Here is a 17,540-nt window from a genome sequence, read left to right on the forward strand (position 1 = left end):
AAGTGCAACAATAAATAATGGCTAATACATAGTTCCATGTAAAGTCAGGACCAATCTTTTCTTTCATTAAATTTAGTACAGTGTATGTGCCATGCATTTTTAATACCTTTAAATAATTTAGAAGAAACAGTGCAGACTAAGACTGACAGGAAATAGTCTAGGCTCCTAATTTTAGGAAACAACCTATAAATGAAATTTCAGGAGGATGCAACTTCTTGATTAAAGCAAATTGCTATTGTCACACCCAAGGAAAAAAAAAAAGTATTATGTCCTGTTACTCTAATTTATTACATTTATTGTTAGGAGAGTACTACAAAGACAACCAAAGCATCACAGCCCAGGACATCATTGTGCTACATTATGCCCAGACTGCAGAACAGCAACAACCTAGAACTAGAGAAATTAAAGCAAAAAGCAGCACTTTACATAAACATACATCAGCTTCTGATTTTTTACAGGCAGCAGCAGCAAATGCATTTCTGACTCCTTCCATTTTCTTGCTGGATGATTCTTAAGCATCTCTGTCTCCTCCCTACCCATCACTCATGACCCTTATTTCCCACACGCCGGATTTCTGTCCTGCTGGTGAATCCGATGTGCCTGATAAAGCAAGCGTGCAGGATGCTGATTAGCTCCATCACCTTTAAAGTTTCCCCAGCCCATTCCTCAGGCAATCTCATCTGAATGCCTATCTACTGTTCACACATGTGGCTCACCTCTTACTCCAGGAAGACCTGCAGTGAATCAGGAAAACTCTCAGCCCAGATGTTGAAAAGCAAGGATGTAAAAGCCCACCTGAGGCTGGAAACCAAACCCCGTGTGTTTGTACATCACCTTGCAAACTCGTGGTGGCAAAGGTTTGCTGCCCTGATGAAAGTGCCAGGCAGGAGCAGATCTACAGAAGGAAAGTTACAGCGCGTGAGCTTATGCAGGCAAATAGTAATGCAAATGAGTAACTATACTCACACAAGCAGCCTCCATGAATCCAGAATCATATTTGTGTTCAAATACTCCCTCCCACGGCTGCAAAGTGCGTGGGGAGACTGAGAAAGTCAGCCACAAGCATAAGAATTCACACGACTTAAAGTCATCTTTATTAAAAACAAATGGTACATATTCACTAAAGGAGCCGACAGTTCCTTCAGTCAGTACACTGAGACCAAGCTGCTGCAAAGGAGGCCAGCAGTTTTTCATCCAAGGGCAGACTCTCACGTGCTGCTCTAAGCATCCTCCTCCCCCTCGTCCTCCTCAGCTCCAGCCTGCTCCTCACCTTTCACTTCACCACCGCTGCAGCAGCATCCTCAGCACCTGAGGTCCTGCAAAGCATGTTCAATACCACAGATGGAGGGCTCACTACAGATAATACCTCTGTAAGTCACATCTTACAGTTTGCATGAATGCCAACTCAGTTCAGTAGTCCCTTCTGGCTGTTGAATCGCTCAGTGAAGGAAACACACCCAAGGCTCAACCACATGCACAACAAGTAGTAAATTCTTCTATGCTGAACAACACCTTTTGTCCTCTAAAAAAAAGAATGAAGTGTTTTTTAAGACCAAAGTCCTATGTAAGCTGGTGGGTGAGAAGTTTAAGTTGTTACGAAAGAAATTAGATGAGTTATGTAAAACCTTTGAGTCTGGAACTTTTAATCAGTTTGTACCACATTCTAAAAGATTACATAAAATAACTTATCTTGCTACAAAATGCAAGTGTGTGTGAAGAAGTAATCATACATAAAAAGCAATAGATTATAGTATGAATCTGATTTCACTCTACTGAAAGCTAGAAATACTCATGCACTCCAGCGTTTACAAACTGAAGCCTGAAAAAGAGAATTGCAGCCATTACATTGTGCCCTTGGAATAAGTTGAAAAAAAGCTGCTGCAGCCTCAGCCCAAGGGACATGAGGGTTTTGAAAGTGGTATAGCTGCACTTAAACTCAGCTTAGAGTACTACTTACACAGCCACTGGATACCAACAGTCATGGACTTCAGGGGTTCCAACTCCTTAATGTACTCAGGCAGCATCACTCATGTACAGGTTAGGCATTCTTCTGTACCTTACATGCAAACAAGTGCCTTATGCATTATTTTCCTCTAAAGCCACGTTGGCACAGCAGCCTTCCTGTGCTGCAGGCACCTTTGGAGGCGAGCCCACTCACAGCCAAACCTCAGCCACGTCTCACAGCAGAACAGGAGCTCCTCATGGATGCGCACTCTTGTTTTTTAGGATGCTGTTTGGTAGCATCCCGAGTACTGGCGGTATCAAGACCTGGCGCAGCCTCAGCATACAGTGTGAAGGAGGCAGGCCCAAGGCAGCAGTGCTCCAGGCACTCACTGCCTGTGTTGTCACACAAAGATCAGCAGAGCCCTTCCTGCCTGCAGGAATGTTGCTGTCCTAATGCAACTTCCAAAGCACTCTTGCTTTCATCTTCTTGCTGTTTTGCTGCTTTCATCCTTAAGAAAAGGCAGTGGGAAAGCTCTTCTTGTCCTAGGGGAGGAGGGGAACAGCATTTCCCCTTTTAAAAACCAAACCGATAGAAAATAAATGAAGCGTAGAACAACCAAGCTAATTAACTTACTCGAATCCTATTTTTTCTTTCTACAACGAATACCAACGCACACACCTTGTACCTGTCTTCTCCTCCAAACACGTACAAACTTCCCTTTTCCTCCACACACACAGCCTCTGTCTGCCAGCCTTTGCTCTAATGTTCTGAATTTCTCTGCAGTTTCAAACCTTATTAAGAAAAATCTGCTTAGCAGAAAGAAGCTTCCTTCCTTTCCCTGCCAAATCTCCCCCTCGTTACCAGCCTCAGACACAGTGCGTGGTACTGAGGGAAGCTGTGACAGATTTAAGGCCCAGCCCCTGATGCCCACGCAGTGCTTCAGACTAGCACTTCGGGACCAATATTACTGGGAGGTTCACAGTTTTCCTAATTGAACACGGAATAACGGCGTCTCTTTTTTCATCTGAACTCAGCAGCAGAAGGCACCCGACTTCTGGGGAAAGGATATGTAAGTACTCCCTGCAAGTAACAGCAGAGCTTCCTAAACAGCTTTTCTATGAGCAATATACAGCATAGAGCTAAATAAATCCTTCTTTTTGGTCCTCACTTGAGGCGACCTGCGTAACTTGAATCACGGCTTTATTATCTAATAAAACCTCCCACCACACTAACTCAGCCTGTGCGTCCATGCACAGAGATGAAATGTGTGCACATGGGTGCGTGCATGCATCCATATCGCATATTCCTGCGCCTCACCATCTGGCATTGTTCTGGGGATTAACAAACACAAAGTTAGGTTTAAAATACCACATACGTGCCCAGGGAAGGAGCGCTCTTATTGAACGCTTTAGCAACCTACGTACAGCAGCTGTGAGAGACGAAGAAAGCCGGCTAAGGCTGCGTGTGCACGTTAGGCACAGAAAACACACATTGATCAAGTCGGCAGGCGCAGAAAGTTACAGCAGTGTGTTTCATGTGGCAGAAGTAAGTTGCAAAACAGCACGACTGATTGAGGCTTTGGAGGTCCAGAGGAATGGAAATATGACAAATGCTAATGCGACAAATGTCAAAATTGATGAGGAATTACACATGCTAGAGACTGAACAAAAAATAGCTGAGATTAAGTCAGACAAAGATGAAACGCCAGATTGCCTAAAGCTAATTATCTGGACAATTGACGGCATGCCTGCGAATCATTTTGATTATTGAGAGCACAGCCTATTTGAGAAAGGACAAAGCTATTTGCAGAAGTCCAGGCTGATTTCCTCACAAGAAGATGCTGGCAATGAAGTGGAAGAAATTCTTACCCTGGAGATCACTAAGCCAGCTGCTAAAGTGCAGCGTAGCCACATCACCTGGTACCAAAACCACACCAATCACTTCCTTGGGCTGTCATTAGTGTCAAAATTCAATGCACGGCTCATTTCTGAAGCTGATAATTTGACAGCGACCCTAAATAAGGAAAAAAAATATAAGTGCTTATAACACATGCAAAGCAAGATACATAAAAGTTGCTGCTTAATTTTATCATCTATCATTTTAAGGCGATCTCTATGTTCTTCTATGTGTATGCACTTAAAGGCTAAATATGGTTCCCAGGCTACTTTTTTTTTTTTTTACTTATGATGACACTTCTCAAACCATCCAGAGACCAGCCAGATGCAAATATCTGCTCACTCATCAGTTAATACAAGGAAATAATAAAGATGTTTAATAAAAACATTCCACTTGTCTCTCTTAAAACAAACAAACAAACAAAAGCATCTATCTATTTCGGATTAGCCTATTGCTGTGGAATTATCTGAAACTTTCCCTACGCTCCTGGCCCAGGACTGAGTTGGTATCTGGAATGAGTAATATCCAGTGTGTCTTAAGGACCATGTCTGTGACAGTAAAATGCATGGGATCCACATTCTGCTGAAGACACAGTATTATATTTTAGCATTTTTTCTCCTCCTAGTGACATCTCTGGAAATACTATTTGTTCACTACTGTCATGAAGCATCACATCCATCAGCCATAAGCCTCTTGGGCAGCAGAGCGAAATGGCTGTGGCCCACTCTGGTGTTTGGCCAACGGGTTTCCCTGCAGGCAGCCCTTCAGATACCAGAGGTAAAGCAGAGCAGCCGTCAGGCTGAGCAAACGTCCAAGCACGAGTGTTGCCAGGGCTGGGAGGGCCAGCAGCAAGCAGCTCCCACCAGCCAGGAAAACTCCCAGGGCTGGGTTTATTCATCTGGACTCTGGCACAGGTTGAAGCAGTTCATGCTGCTTTCAGCACTTGGCTAATACCTTTGCACTGTATGTATGTATATACACACATATACACACACACACACACACATATACACACACACACACACATACACACACACACACATATATACACACACACATATATACACACACACATATATACACACACACATATATACACACACACATATATACACACACACATATATACACACACACATATATACACACACACACACACATACAGTATATATATATATATATATATATATATATATATATATATATATATATATATATATTCATCTTGGAGGTTTTTTGCATCATTTAACATCTCAACGTGAAGGAATTGCCTTGATCCCTAAATGAGGATATACTTCAACACAGGAATCAAACAGTTGAGCTGCTCCTGCTGATGATTTAAATGCAGTATTGTTCCCCTAAAAAGCTAGAGCCACAGGACAGCACTTGCTGCAGAGCACATTGCAAGCTGCCACACTTCTCGGGACAGATGCTTCGTGGGGCTGACACTAATTTAACACACCATGTCTAGATTAATTTTTTTTTTTTAAATTACAATCTTCATTCCAGAGCAGGCAGTGGATGTTAGCAGAGGGGAAGACATCCAACTTTGCAGCAGGGAAACCTGCTTTGAACACATGCAGGAGGGGAGAGCCTGTTCCTTCAAAACATGTTTAATCTGTCCCTGGATGTCAGTGGTATGAAGACACATTGGAAAAGCTGTGCTTCCCATTTTATTCTCTGCAGAAGAAGGGCTGGAAGAGGGAGCAGAGCAATGCTCAAGGCTGCACAGCTGAGGCACCAGCTCAGCAACTGGTTTGGCATGCAGACACAAAATTTGGTGGTGAAACAGTACTGGGCACCAGCCCAAACTCTGAACTGAAACAATTTTGGTATATCCCCAATGAGCTCTGAAAACATGCAGAATAGGCTGCACATTAAGCCCTGACTCCCACACGCAGTGGTGACAGCTGCAATGAGAGTGGTGACAAGCACACGCTTATCCCTGCGGTCCCCAGATCTTGGGTTGTGCTGGCTTGTTTAGTGCCTACACCTAGTGCTATGGGAAGAAAGTTTGTGATGCACAGACTAAAAAGAAATTCTCTTCATCAAGATGAAAAGCAACCTGAATGCTTTTGCTCAATGGTTAAATAATATGCTTTAGAAAACATTTTATCGTGCTAATGGTTAAGGGTTTTACAGGCTCTTAAGGAAAAAAAAATAGTATTTCCAACTTCAGATGGGCCAGGTCTCTCTTTTTTAGCTATTTTAACTGATTTTCAATTTGAGATGGTGATTGACATCCAGGTCAGAGACATAAGCACAGACAAAAACCTCCAGCTTATCAGGCCACACTGGTATTTGAAAAACATTCTCATTCTCTTTGAGCTTTCGTTTTAGTTTGCCAAAAAACAGAAGTCAGTTTTTTCCCAAGGGAAAGTTGACAGACACAGAATTTCAACACACAGATATGATGGAGGTGAGGACAAACACACAAGTACAGTGAAGCCACCACTCTGCACTTAAGCCATGGCAAAGAGGTGGGGAACAAAGGCACTTCAAGAGGAAAAATAGCTGGTAAGTCTCTCACAGCCACTAGAGTAACCTCTTTTGCTCTTTGCCTGCAAGAATTAAGGCTCTAAAATAATTTTATTTTCCTTCAAAAAGAGTATGTCAGAGTACTACATGCTTCTGCTGACCCCATGGGATGCAGAGGAATCATGCTGATCCATCACAGTGATGCCACTGTCCACCACTACCTCCCACATATGTGCTTTTAAAGGTTAAAAAAATAATATTGTGATTTCAAGAAAGAATATTTTCCCCTATCTCAGTCAACGTAGTTGGAAATTTATAGAATCTCTATACTTATAGAAGTAAGGCAGAGATGGATCATTGTTGGACTCCAAGTTTCTTTAGAGACTTGTCAACTCTGACTACAAAGGACAATTCCGTATTTTCCAAAACACTGAGGATCTCAACTAGTGGAAGAGGTAACGCAGAAATGGGAAGTTTCATCTCCAAAAATTCTGCCAGAGCAGGCTTCAGAAAGCAAACATTTTCAGACAAGGTACATTTTAAACCTCTGAATGGGAGAAGAAAGAGATTACAGGCATGTATTTGATTTAAATTATGAAATCCTACTCCTGAAAATAAATAAGGTACACAGACACACAAAAGGTGGCCCAAATTATACTCCTGTTGTCCCATTAATCATATTTATTGCAAAAGTCTAATAATGTTATCTTTGGTTCCAGCTCCAGCAGCCCATAATTTAACATAAGCACCTTTTTTCAGTATGTGAATCGGGTACCAACACTGCCTCTTCCAACCTCTTTTGTGCTTCTAAATTAGAAAACCCAAATGTCGCTTTTTTTTCAGATATGAAATGCAGTCAAGGTCACCATAAAATAAAAGAGCAATTAACTTCACAAGCAAACCGTAGTACAGGAGTAAAATGCGGTACTTTAAAAAGTAGGTAAAACCTAAAAATATTCTTTAAAATTACATTTCTCGTTCAGGCTAAAATGACAAAACAGCTCCAGAGATTCATGTCAAATCATGGAAAATATCCCGTCCCCCGCAATTTGTTCGCTGCTCTTTTATCGCTGTGGGGTAGTAAAGCCTGCTGCTTGATAGCTGTGATACTGGAGAAGCTGACTGCCTCCTCCCCACCTCCAACCTGCTTCCCAGATGAGCCCTAAGCAGCTAAGAAACATTAGCACAGAATTTCTCTTTTTTTTTTTTTCCTGTATCAACTAAAACGACAGAAGTTTGATGAATTCCCTGCATAAAATTTCGCAGGAGACAGCAAGGACAACGGACCTGCACAGAGCTGCCCTATCTGAAAACAAAGAGAGAGCTAACTTTAAGGGTTTGGAGTTGATAAGTGTATTAAAATACAAAATTATCTTGGCTCTAACCCTTCTCTAGAATCAGCCAAGATTTTATAACTCGGTAAAATTAAATGTGTTATCAACACACAACTGTCTGTGCAACCCAGCAAAGATAAATTATCTCATTACTGCCATAGAAATCAGATGAGGCGTGCATAGTAAGTGACATATTAAATGCAATTATAAAACCCTACTGAAGTGATGTTAGTGACCTGACACATGACAAGAAAAAAAAAACGAGGCAATGCAGAATTATGGCTGGAAGATGTGCTAATATTATTCCTGCACAGTGAACACCAGATACAAAAATACTGCCTACAGTAAAATCCAATAATCATAACAGTTGGAAAAATGTAAGAAGTGATTAACAGGTAAAGAAGGAAATACCTTGAAGAGGAGCTGTTACTTGCTGATGCTGTGATCCACAATTGCCCTGATACGAAGTGGCCAGCAGAGCCACCTTCCCACATCACCTGCCTCCACCCCCTAGCATGCTTCAAAATCACACTCGGTGTGAATTCTCTTATTTAACTCTACAAAAACAAAGAGCAAGGGAACAACACAGCTCTAATACCTTGGGGAGGCCCCCATTCCCATGACTTGTCAGCAGTACAACTGACCTGAGCCCCTCCTGACCTTGTCAGGAGCGTGCCAGAAACCCCAGTGCTACCACCAGTGTCAGTTTATGCTTCTCTGTTCTGTTGCAAAGTTTTTCTTAAGACCTAACCTATATTTTCCTTACTGCAGCACACTGCTATTTCTCCTGCTCACAACAGACAGATTACAGGTCACTCCCTTCTCTCCAGCAGACTTTTGCACCTGTCAGGGTCACACAGTCTAGCAAAGAGACCCGATAACAGCTTGGATTGTTTCAGCTTCTTGTCCTACATCATGTTTTCTAAATTCCTCCTCATTCCTTGTTAATCTGTCTCCTTCTGTATCTTCCTTGAAGTCTTGTGACCCAAAGCAGGCACACAAATATTCTTGCTCAGTCTTTACCAGTATCAGGCAGCTCTAAGGGATTAACTCTTGCATCCTGTGCACACAACCAAAATAGTCTCCTTGCAGAGGTCACTGGTGACTCGTGTCTAGCTCCTGACACTTTCTAACTTCCAGAGTACAGAAGATATGCTTTAGGAATTGTCTCCTGCTGGGGCAGTCAATTTTCCCCACTTAATGCTATCCCTCTCACTCATCCCACAGAGCTGCTTCCCATCTGGCTCACTCCGTTTTCCTTGAGACCCTTTCTTTTAGCAGCACCACAAGGAGACAGGCTGGTGAACCATGCAAAGCACTCTGTCCTGCAAAGCGTACAAGTCATGGAGACAGTGACTTAATCTTAGTGCACTAGACCACTAAGAACAGCTGTATTTTATATTAGTGCTATGTGCTTGATCCAAGGCACAACTGGGAGTCACAATCCTCCACTGGTAACTGGTCTTCAACTCCATGCTCAGCAAGCACACAGCTGGGAGACAAATGTGCAGCCCCAAGCCTGATGTGGAGTCAGTGTGAAATAACCCAGCCAAGCCCCACAACACTCACCCAGGACATGGTGATGTTTGCTGACAGATCATCAGTAACCGTTTTATTGTTTTTAAGCTACACCAGCTTCACTAAGATTTGCTCTTAGATTCATTATACACTCCCTGTCCTCTACGTAGCAAGTAGTCAAGGATATCCAGCTGTTTCAAATCTTAAGTCGCTATTATCATTGTTCAAATTACCATCTGACATCTATTTATATCGATAAATATCTTTTTGCCTTCCTCTTACAAGTGAAGCATGCAGTGCTTCAGTCTCATTCTGCAACAGGAAGAATGCCCCTCATTCTGTCTGAGCAAAGCAGTTGACTGCTCTATCCGGTACCTGCAGACAGGCATTTGTGAAACATTTTATTAGTGTGAAATCTTAAAAGTAGTAAGAAACCCATTCAGTCCGATAAAAACTAAAGATCAATCAACACACACTTGTCCCTGATTCAAACCCATAGCTTCCCATGCTCTCTGAGATTACTCTGTTGACAGCCTTGTTTTATACACAGGAAGTGAAGAGGCTGTCATTACCTGCAGGAGGCAGAGGTCTGAAGTAAGCTCAGGCATTGCCACAACACTCATCTTCCTGCCCTCCTTGATCTGGCTCACTGAAGTTGGAAAACGTGTGGGGAAAAAACTTGTACTCCTACATGCATTGAAAGCAAAGGAGAAACACAACACGCATGTTCTAAACGCCAGTGTCAGAGGATCCAAGGTTTTTGTTCACTTACTGGAATGAGTCAGCTTGAGATGCTTTCCTTCCTTTTAATGTAGCTTTCAACTGTCATAAGCATCTTTGTGAGTGGCACCAGTAGGTGTTAGATGTGGAAACAACCATGCCAGAAAAGAGTGCAATGACTTTGAGCACATTGCTTTGTTCTGTAATAAAATAAGCTGCACTGTTCACAAAGAATTACTCTTTATCAATTGCTTTACTCAACAAGACAGGCCAATACAATTTCTGTTCTTTTTCTTTCTCTATACAGCTTGTTTTCATTCCTCTTGGAATGAACACAGGAAACAGATTACAAACTGACTGGCTTGAGTCTCCCATCATACAGAGGGGGCAACGTTGTTTCACTGTAGGCATGTTGCTGGAGCACAGCTCCAGCTTTTTTTGTATTTTATTTTAGTATTTTAATACATTCACTGTAACTATAAAACTACTTTGATATTTGAATTTACTAGTGCCATCAGTACAGATACCTTTATTTAAGTGTATGTTAATGCATGAAAATAAAGTAGAAAAAAAAATTTAGCATGCTCAATTCTATTTGTGAGCAGCGTCCCTGTCCTCGTGTTTTAGCTTTTGAAGGTTACAAAGTTTAACTGGATCCACTTGGTGATCTACTTATGTTATCCAGCAGGGATATTTTGAAGTCAGTGAAATAAAGATAAGGATTTGTTACTGGCTGGAATTGGTTCTTTCTACTGAGAGACAAGAAAGATTTGTGGTAAGAATTAGAATGAAGTGACAGGAAGAACTTTAGAAGTTTTTGACCTTATTATAACTTAACACTTTACTTGGAAAAGTTTAAATACAGCTTTTACTTCATACTTTTACATGAGAGACCATCACATCGTACTGCAGGAGATGGGAACCATGGGGACACAGCCACCTAGCATGGCAGAGCTAAGAGGTCACAGCCCCGTCCCCTCAGCAGGGACCACCTCCCAGACAAGTGGCGCACAGTGGAGATGTGCCTCCTCCATGCTGCTACCCTGGCCTCACAGCATTGGCAAGGCAGCCAGAGCCCAGCTGAACCTCTCGAGGACAAAGCCAGGGTTCAGCTGTAAGGAGAGTACAAACAATAGTGCTTGAGATGATGGCAGGCCCTTATGCTTTTTCTGCAGCAACCAGAACTTACAGCTTGAGATAATCTGCAAGAGGGCCTGGTGATTGCTCCAATTTCCACCCCCTGCACCTTGCCCTGAGCAGCTTTCAAAAACCACTTCTGTTCATACAGAAGGGCAACCTGAGGTCACTAGCTCTCAAGGGCTGCAAAGGCACAAGCTCTGGGAGCCAGGCTGTATGTGTTCTGGATCTGCCCAGCATCCCCTCCCCCAGGTGGAAGAGAGCAGGCCTTCACTCCCATGCACAGACAGCTGCACTCAGCTCTGCACCACATCCCTGCACTCGCTTCACACCAGAATGGGCACAGGCTTTAAGTCCTTAATCTCCAAAGTTTAATCAAACAATCTGCAATAGGTCGACTTTCAGAGGGGAACTAAAGGCGATTCCTTAATTAGATTTAAGAACTGCAACACTTGAAGTTAAATCATGCTTAGAAACATGGAAATTGAAAAATGGTAACTAATGGGATTTACAGATGATTTCCTTTAAAAGTCAAAAATTATTATTGCACACGTGTACCCTAAGGACCTTTCTGTAGGTGTTAAAAATATCCCACTTAACAGCAGACAATGAGAATATATCCACTTATACGAAAAGATGAACAAAGCCTCTGCCAAGATGTTTTTAATAAAAATAAAGATCCCCAATTATAGACTAGAGCCTGCAACCCCTTTCACCTCCTCCTCCATTTACATCCCTATGGTACTTTTGCAACCAAAGATGCTGTCATGGGCAGGCAATGCAGAGCCACATGCCCTAGCCCCAACCTGTGTGACATTGATGTGGCTAGCTGGAAGAGAGGACATCAGGTCTTAGCTCAGTGGCAGGGATGTAGAGCACTCACATTCTCAAGTATTTATTTCATCGCACAGCAGCATACGACTACTTCAGTGCAAGTTTAGTATGTTTTAAAAGATATAGGATCTTAACACAAATTAGAAGAGAGTCAGGTAGCAAATTTTGGGCTAATCTTCAAGTTGTGAATTACTTGAACAATACCACTGATGCGCAGGAATTACTGTTTGCAGTTTAACATTACACTACAATGGGTAATTCACAGGATTTTCAGAAAAATAAGTGTTCCAGCACTAATCTTTCCATGCAGTATCTTTTGTGTGCGCGCATTTTACGTGGGTTCACTTTGCAAAGCTTTGTGCGCTGTGTTTCTTTGCTTACTCATCACTGCAAGATGCTATTCCTTTCTCAACTCTGGTCTGTAAAAGGTCATTGCAAGGGCTAAACTGCACTGAAGCAGAATCTCTACTGGTGCCAGAACCTGCCAACGCACTTCTTGTTCCACTGAAGAGCTCATCCTCTTGTGAGCCCACTGTGGAAGCTGCGATGGAAATGACCGAAACTGGGCACAAATCCTGCACTGAAGTATTGCATCTCATGTTAATGATTGGAATGACTTATTTTTAAATATCTGAATTCAAATGTTTAAAGAGTCTTACAAGGGACTCCAAAGAGTTCTAAAGGCAAATATCTTAAATTTCCTTTTGAGAGTTCATTAACAATATTTACCACGAATTGTCTTGCTCAATAAAGTAATTAGCAATAAATTCAAAAGGAGACAGAATTCTACTTTAAATTAACAGCCTAAAATGAAAACAAGGAATATCTTTTATGACATGGATATGGCATGGCACAAAACAATATACTGGGACAAGACAAATTGCAACTGCTTTTTACACAGATTGTGTTAAGAAGTGTCAGACAGAACTGGTAAAGAAGGATAAAAGATTGCAACTTAGCATCTTTTACACAACAACAGGCGATTCTTCCACTTTATAGAATCACAGAATCCATAAGAGTTGGAAGGGACATTTAACGGTCATCTGGTCCAACCGCTCTGCAATGAACAGGGAAATCTACAGCTTGATCAGTTGCCCAGGGCCTGATCCAGCTTTGCCTTTGAGGGACTTCAGGGACAGGGTACCTGTCACATCCTCTGGGCAATGTGTTCCAGTGCCTCACCACCCTCACTGTAAGACTTCTTCCTTGTATCTAACTTAAATATCCCTTCTTTAAGCTTGAAACCATTTCCCCTTGGTCTGTCACTACGGACCCTACTAAGAAGTCTATCCCCTTCTTTCCTGTAGCTCCTCTTTAGGTACTGAAAGGCTGCTCTCAGGTCACCTCACAGCCTTCTCTTCTCTAGGCTGAACAGCCCCAGCTCTCTCAGCCTGGACTCATAGCAGAGGTGTTCCATCCCTTGGACCATTTTTGTGGCCCTCCTCTGGATGCACTCCAACAGCTCCATGTCTCTCCTGTACTGAGGACTCCACATCTGGACACAGTACTCCAGGTGAGGCCTCACCAGCACAGGGAAACGGGCAGGATCACCTCCCTCAACCTGCTGGCCATGCTTCTTTTGCTAGAGGCCAGAAGCCTCAGTGTGCAGCAGCTGCCTGTGCACCACAGTGATTACTGCTCTTAAAGAAGATAGGTGCCCCCTGCCCCTAAAACTACCGGCTGCCTTGTCAGGCAAACCAAAGACTGCTCATCTCAGTAAGTCCTTGCATCTGCAGCTTCTTTGGAGCATGACAAACTAGAAGCAGCCAGAAAATCTATCCCACATCTGTGACAGATGACAATATCCAAACTCTCCTACTGTTCTCCAGCAGCCACCTTCTTCCAGCATTATTTCCAAGAGAAAGCCACAAGTTTGACATTGCAGCATCACAACAAATGCAGCTGCAGTCTGCTGGGCAGGTAAGGTCAAATGTTTCACCAGCTCCCTGCTTCTGGTCAAGTGCTAAAGGAAAAACCAACTGTCGAGGAGCCACAAAGTAACAGCTTTGCTTTTACATGACCACACTGAAACAGTAGGAAAACCTCTTCCTTGACTAGGTAAGGTAGCATGAAGGCTCTGGAGAAGAGATTATTCAGTAGTTAAAACATAGGTAATAAACAGACACTGCATGCATTCAGATGCACAGTGTCATTTACAAACTGATTTAATGCCAATGCCATTTCAGTCCCACTAAGAACACTGCTATATCTACCTGACTTTAAGAAAAGCTAACCAATTAACTCTCCTGAAAACAGCCTGCTCTGCAGCAAGGACTCTGGGTACCCTCATTTCACTCAGTCTCATAGGCACATCTCTATCAATAGTTGTTCTTTATGCCAAGTTATGAATGTTTTCAGCATTAGAAACTTCCTAGCTCTTTCTGCCAGACTCCTGTGTAAAATGTAAACTCAAGAATTCATTCTACAATTAATGAATTATAAACAATATTTAGTGATGTGAAACATCCTGGCTTTGCAGTACGGAGATGATCTGAGTACAAGCCTTATTCCATTTTACTAATCTACTGGACATAAGTATTGTCAGCAGCCTGTCCTCAGCGTTCTGACTGATGATATAATTTGCTTTTCTAAACCAAGCTACTGTTCACATTCGGCAGCACACACATGCTGCTTTTCTCTCCTCTCTCTTTTTTTTCTTTTTTTTTTTTAAAAAAAGTTTATGAACCTGTAACTTAGAACCAACAGGCATGGTTTCACAAGTTATACTGATGGAAGACTTGCTTTCTTTTGTTTTTTTGACTGAAGTCTTCTGGAAACTACTCAGAATCTTACTCCATTCTGCTATTCTTATGTCTGAAGTGCAGCTTTCTTTGAATGTATATATTAAGTCATCGAATTCCTGCATTGATATAAGATCAGAGAAGGTATGGATTTGTCAACCATGTATCAGTCTAATTCCCCCTTAATATCCTTCAGAAGCACTTTCAGATTAAAAACCATCTACCGAGCCAATTAGCATGCCTTGTAACTAACATCTGCTTTAATTCAGCAGCAAAGATGTGGGACACACAGAAGCAGAGGTAACCTGCAGCTCTCACAAACAAATAAGGCAAAGTATACAAGCCAGGCAAGCTTTACAAATCTTCAATATGTGGGACAAGCAAGACTTTAAATGTCTATGCCAACCTTTAATTTTGAGGAAGCCCTAATAACATGGTGGGAGTTACTATGCTCCTTGTTAAATAGTTATCTGATTTCTATTAAATCCAAGATTCGACTCTCAAACAGATGCTAATACAAGGGCTGGGAGCCTCCACAAAAGCAGGAAAACCTGTATATCTTGATCCTGTATCTACATTCTTAGAGACATCCTAAGAGTACATGTCTTTAAGGGTTTCTCAAGGTGCATCACACTTACCCTCATAAGCAGCTGCGGAATACCACTTGAGTTTAAATAAGGTCTACCTAAACATAGGGGACATTCTTGCCAACAGACTATGGCAGAACAGGCATCAGTGCTGAGGACAAGAATCCAGTAAGTTTATCGGGGTCAGATCATTCTTCAGATTGACAGTGTAGACACACAGTACCAGCCCAGACTGCTGCAGCACTGAGCTCTGAACAGAAACACAGCAATAGTACACATTACCTTATCAACTCTTCAAGAACAATGCTGAAAACAGCTCACTATAAGCAAGTTCTGTTGCAATTATGCAGATGACACAGTCTTTTAGGTCTCATGACAAAAGACTGCAGTCTTCAGATAGGCATGGCAGGGGCTAATAATTAATTGCTGAAATCACTCTCCTGTTTCAGATACCCAAAGTGCACAACCATTATCATGCCATTAGCAGGAAGTAGCAGGACTGTGCAACAGGAGGCAGGTTGATTAAGTCTCATGGTAAGAGGAAGGAGAGCCATGGGGATGACTCAACCATGAGGTTCTCCCACATCAAAGGAAAGGCATGCTTTTAACATACTTACAGGAAAAGGAAGTTCCAGCACTCAAACATCTAAAATTCTTCATTATCTCAAACAGCTAAAACAGATTTAAGTTTTGAAAACCTTTGTTTTTGCTTCTGTAGTCCTGAAGTACAGTACAGAACAGAGCAACACTTCTGGAAGGTTGCAGATGTAAGATGAGCCATGTGTGGAAAACCTGATACTTTTCCTCAGAAAAAGTAGAAATTTTATGAAATACAGCCCTACTTTCTCCAGCGAGCAGTAACCAACTATTCAAATCAATGAGGAGAATGATCTGCAATTTTCCTCTAGTTAAAGAATGCAGTGGGTTTTTGAAACATATGCACCTAACTGTGGCTTTCCATGAGTATAATTAATCTTTAAAGCAGCTAACAAAAGAAAATCTGTTCTAAAACAAATCTAGGGGGAAAAAAAAAAAGTATCTAAAGCTGAGCAAGCATAGAGAAGAACAAAGCACAAAAGCAGCTCCAACACTTACGGCAACCCACACATATAGAATCTGTAGACGAGCCTCTTGCTAGGAAATGCATTTATATGGATCATTATCTTCACATGATACCTATACATTTGAGAAGCATTCAAGTGACCACATTATGCACAGCTCCATAAACCACTTGCATACACATGTGGGTAGCTTAAAGAATCCTGAAATTATGTAAACAAGATGGGGAAATTGGGGCTTCCTGTCTGGGGAGAGAAAGAATAGAGGAGAGTGTATGCAGAAAGCTGGGCTCTTCCCATCTATTGTTTTATATAAAAAGCAAAAAGAAACACTTGCAGATGAAGTTAAAAATATCATTTTGGCTTAATAGAGGACAGATGCAGAAAACATCAACCCTGCCAGTATGCAGATTTCATAACCACCTTTGCTGTGCTGCTTGGTTGATACAGGAAGAAGCTGGGAGAAGGCAATATGAAGAAAACAATAAAAAGACTTTTGCGTAGGTGTGGGAAGTGGGAGATGGATGTGCAAGCAAATTGCTTTTAAGAACTGCCTGGCTGAAACAGGAATTTACACAAGCTCAGTGGAGCTGCAAAAGCTTAGGAACCACAGCAATTCCCTAAAGGTAAGACAACTGTCTCTACTGAAAGTCATCCAGATGCAGCCCATGCAGCTCCCCAGTTTTTGCTCTGTGAGACATAGCATGGCTGTGCTCATCACTACCAGGCCCACGCCTCCAAGGCCAACTGACTGCTGCCACCATCAAATCCCCTTGGCCCATCCCTCATCTCAGCTGACAGCCTGAGGGCCAGGCCTATGAACACCAGCTCTTGGTGTCACATCTGGGTAGGCACCACATACTCTGAGAACCTTGAGGCAGTTCCCAGGCCCTGCGTCACGGCTGTAGAGGGGTACTTTGCACATGTTTGGTAAGAATCCTGGAAAGAGATCCCAAAAGCACTTGGTGGATGCTATATTACCAGCTTCTGCCTCTCCAGTATTTTTAAATTCTATTTAACAGAAGCCCTTTTGACAGGTTCCTTGTGCCCACACAACCACTTGCTCAGCACATGGCCAAGGATGGGGACAGACCCTGCCCTATCACAGGGAACTGGCTTCTGCTTCCTGCAGATAAGGAAGCACACTATACAGTAATATCCTTTTACAATACTGTATAAAGCCCTAATTACAATCTCATGCTTCCACAACAAATGAGTCACATGTTTGATGCATGCACAAATGTCAGCTTTCAACATTTTTTGATGTGGCAGAGTTTGTAATCAAGGGTTTG

At 42.3% G+C, this 17,540-nt stretch overlaps 1 long non-coding RNA gene across 2 annotated transcripts in view; it reads right to left on the minus strand.

Annotated features, from left to right (window-relative positions):
- Positions 1–249: 249 nt before the first annotated feature.
- Positions 250–17,540, minus strand: part of LOC109368279 — a 35,364-nt gene continuing 18,073 nt past the window's right edge. For both annotated transcript variants that reach the window (XR_004160160.1, XR_004160159.1), the window contains exons 2-3: positions 717–895; positions 250–600 (exon numbers count right to left, since the gene is read on the minus strand). This is a non-coding gene — a long non-coding RNA (uncharacterized LOC109368279). The remainder of the gene's footprint in view (positions 601–716; positions 896–17,540) is intronic.

Source organism: Meleagris gallopavo, chromosome 6, assembly GCF_000146605.3.
Source record: "Meleagris gallopavo isolate NT-WF06-2002-E0010 breed Aviagen turkey brand Nicholas breeding stock chromosome 6, Turkey_5.1, whole genome shotgun sequence".
Taxonomy (NCBI): Eukaryota; Metazoa; Chordata; class Aves; order Galliformes; family Phasianidae; genus Meleagris; species Meleagris gallopavo.